Source organism: Penaeus monodon, chromosome 44 (assembly GCF_015228065.2).
Source record: "Penaeus monodon isolate SGIC_2016 chromosome 44, NSTDA_Pmon_1, whole genome shotgun sequence".
Taxonomy (NCBI): domain Eukaryota; kingdom Metazoa; phylum Arthropoda; class Malacostraca; order Decapoda; family Penaeidae; genus Penaeus; species Penaeus monodon.
In genome coordinates, this window is record NC_051429.1 from 5,507,904 (window position 1) to 5,512,293 (window position 4,390).

A 4,390-nucleotide genomic window follows, 5' to 3' on the forward strand; every position below is an offset into this window, starting at 1 on the left:
GTTGCCCCCTTAAAAGTAAATTTTTAATTCCTCAAACCCAAAAAAACAAAACCAAACACAAAAACCAACAACAACACAAAACCAACATTTTTTATATTTTAAAAATTTTATAAATTTTTAAAAATATTTAAATTTTATTTATATTATAATATCCCTAAAAATAAAATAAATTTAAAAAAATAAATAAATAAACCCATATATATATATATATATATAATTTTTATATATATATATATTTATATATATTTTATATTATTTGGGGTTTTTGTTGTTTTTTAAAAGTATTTTTTGTTTTTTTTTTAAAAAAACCCTATAAATTTTAAAAAGGAAAAAATTCCCTCAAAACCAACCATTATTTATTTTAAAATTTTTTTAAAAAAATACCCATAATATATTTTTATATTAAAATTATACCATATAAATTATTTTTATTATTTTTTTATAAAATTTCAATAATTTTTATAAATATTTTATACAAAAATTTTCTTCTTTTCTCTTCCTTTTGTTTCCATTTCTTTCCCCTTTTTGTTTTTTCTTCCTTTTATTTCCAATTCCCCTCTTTGTTTTTCCCCCTTTTTTATTATTAAAATTCATTATCAAACCTTTTCATCTATCTCTATATATAATAAACAAAAACTTATTTTGGTTGTTTTTTGATGCATAATAATTTTTTATATATTTTATATAAAATCTATATATATATATATATTTATATATTATATATATATATATATATAATATATATATATATTATATATATAAAGCCCTTTTTAATTTTCGCCTTTTATGTTATTTGGGGTTTTTGGGAAAGAATATAATATAGTTAATTTTTTTTTAACATTTTTTTTTCCCATTTAATTTTTTTAAAGACATAAAATACCAGGTTAATTAAAAATTTTTATTAAAATTTTTTATTTATAAAAAATTATATAAAAATATATATATATATATTATATATATATTATAATATTATATTATATTATAATTATATATATAATATATGTATATATATATATATTTTATAAAAATATATTATATTTTTATATAATTTTCTAAATATATAATTAAAACCATATACTATTATATATTATATATAATTATCTATATATTTTTAAATTAAATATTTTATTTAATATATCTTATTATGGATTAACATTTTAATCCCTTCCCAAATTGTTTGTTTTGTGGTGTTTGTTTCTTTTTAAATTTTTATTGTAATACACTTACAAATTTTGTTTAAAAATTAAATTTTTTAATTAAATATATAAATATATATATATATATATTTTATTATATATATATATAATAATTTTTTTTTTTTTTTATTGGGTTTTTTGGGTTTGGGTTTTTGCTTATTGGGGTTTGTAAGGGGGGTTTAAAGTGTGTGTTTTAACTTTTTTATATGTTATTTTTAAAAATTTTTAAAAATATTTTTTTATATAAAAATTAACCCCAAATAAAAATTTAATTCTTAAAAATTTTAAAACTACTTTTTTTAAATTATATTTGTTTCTTTTTAAAACCCCCTTTTGGGGTTTTGGTTTTTGGGGGGGTTTGTTTTACCCAAAAAATTAATATGTAAAAAATGAAAAAGTTTTTTTAAAACAAAAAAACAAAAAAAAAAAAACCATATTTTTTATACTCCCCTTTTTAAAAATATTTTTGTTTTGTTTCTTCCACATCTTGAAGAAAAAATTTCAAATTAAATAAAATATTATTTGATAGTTAAAATAAAATTTTATTTATTTTGTATATTAAATCTATAATTATTAAAAAAACATAAAATATTTATTACAAATTTGTACAAAATCTTACCCTTTACATATATATTTTAAAACAAAAAATTAAACAAAATTCAAACCCCCAAGGGGTCTTTCCCAACCGGAATAAATATGAAAAATTTTTCCCAAAATTTTCACCCCCTTGTTAAAAATTTTACCCCCCCCGTATATTAAAAGGGGATCACAAATTTGGAAAATCAAAATTCACTTGACCACCACTCAAATTAATTATAAAAAATAATGTTATATATTTATATAAAAATAATTGAAAATATTAAAATTTATTATATATTTAAATTTTATATATTTATATATAATATTTTTTTTTTTCTATATATATATTAAAATTTATATATAGAAAAATATTTTAAAAGCAAAGTAAAACAATAAAAATAAAAATAGAAAAAAAAACAAAAAAAAGGAAAAAAAACAAATAAAATATATTATATAAAATATATAAATATATATATATATTATATAATTTTTTTTTTTTTGGGTTTTATTAAAATATTTAAAATAAAAAAAAAAAAAATAGTAAACAAAAACCTATCAATATTTTTTAAATATTTTAATATAATTATATTATAGATATATTTTATATTATAATTTTAAAATATTTTTATATATATATAATTTTTTTTTTTTTTTTTTTTTTTTTTTTTTTTTTTTTTATTTTATATATAATTAATGGATTTAATTTTCCAATAAATTTTTTTAAAATTTTAAATATTATAATTAAAAGAATTAATTTTAAAAAACCAATTTAAAATTTTGTTTAAATATATAAAATAATATATAAATATATTAAATATTATTTGTTATAATAAAAATTTTTAAATTAATAAAATATTTATATTAAATAAATCTAATAATTATTTAACTACCAAAATTAAGATTTGTCCATGTTTTTGTGTGGGTTTTAATTCGTAAAAGCCAAATAAAATTTTATTAAATTTTTTTAATAAAAATAATATTTAAAATTTTCGCCCCTTTCCCAAAAATTTATATTTTGTTATTGTTCCATTTCATCCCAAATCTTTTGTTATTATTATGGGGAATAATTTAAATATTTTAAAAATATTATATATTAAAAAAATTTTTAAAATAATTGTTTTGTGTTGTTAATTTTTGGGGAAATTCAAATTTTCTCTGGAAAATTTAAATATAACAAATTAATATTTTCTTTATAAAATTTAAAGATAATTATATTTATTTAATTTTTATAAATATTCATTTTTTCCCCATTATACCGTTTTGATAAATTTTTTGGTTGGGGGGGTAGGTATCCTTATTTTCCCCCCGAGGGTTTAAAAACCTAAAAATGGGATACAAAAATTTAAATAAAATGACAAAACTTAAGGCCCCTAAACAAATAAAAAAGGGGGTTTTGTAACCCAAATTTATATTTTATTATTTATTTATTTCTTTTAAAAATTTTTTTTAATTTAAAATTAGCATGATAAAAGTATATATTTTTTTAAATATATGTTTATTTTTTCATATTTCCAACCAAAAAACTAAAAAAATAAAAAAAAAAAAAAAAAAAAAATATATATATATTAAAATATATAAAAAAAAAAAGAAAAAAAAAAAATAAAATTAAAAATGTTTTTCCCTTTTAAATACTGAGATTACCCCAAGGATACAAGCTACGTAAAACACCAGAACTAATTCTTCCAAAGACCTTACATTATGAAAAGCGACTCATTCTCTTCCACAAGCTTACTTTCCAGCCGCTTGCTGACTATACGCGTCTTTCCCTGCGCAACAATGCAGCAACTCACCCAGGGAACGGCACTGGTTTTCTTGGTTCTGTGCAGTTTTTTATTCCTATGAGAGGACAATAAAGATCATGATTCTAATCAGCTACCATCTTTCTATAATGATTTAAGAGAAGAGTAATACAATTTTTGTAAACAAAAATATTAACTCCTATTCTATTACCCAATAAAAGGAATATCGCCCTCCATAATGCGGATGATAATGCCAGATGAAACAATAAGGATATTCACCCAGTTGCACCAGAACGATTTATGGCCATTGACGCAGGGGGTCTTAGGCAATTAGCTGCTGTGCGACCTTATTTCTTAGTTCTGGGGATTTTCTCTTTAATGATATTCAATCATTGCTTTATCATTACTGACATAATAATATGTTATTACAATTCTAATTGTAATATAAAAATAAAACTAAGAATTTTCCCCAAGAATCAAGTGAATGGGAATGACGTAATTAATTACGTCATTAATTGACGTAATGCAATTTCGGTGACTAATAAGAGTCAATTTTTTAAAAAACAATCAATCTCTGAATTGTGATGGAGGGTCATAAAAATATTTCCGTGGTCGAGACTGAAAGTAAAAAAAGGGAAATTGGTTTGGGGCTGGGGTGATGGGAATATTCTTTATATCGACACAGTTTGCAAATTTCTGGGGGAAATAGAGTCGTGGGCATTTAGAACTCTTTGCTCATCCTTGAAGAGCCACCAAAGTTGCTTTACCTCAGTGAGGGAAGGAGCTCTTGCACTTTTTCCGGGCGATTCCTTCATCCTCTGAAGCAGCCACCCAAAATTTGCTTTACCTCAGTGAGGGAAGGGAGCTCTTGCATTT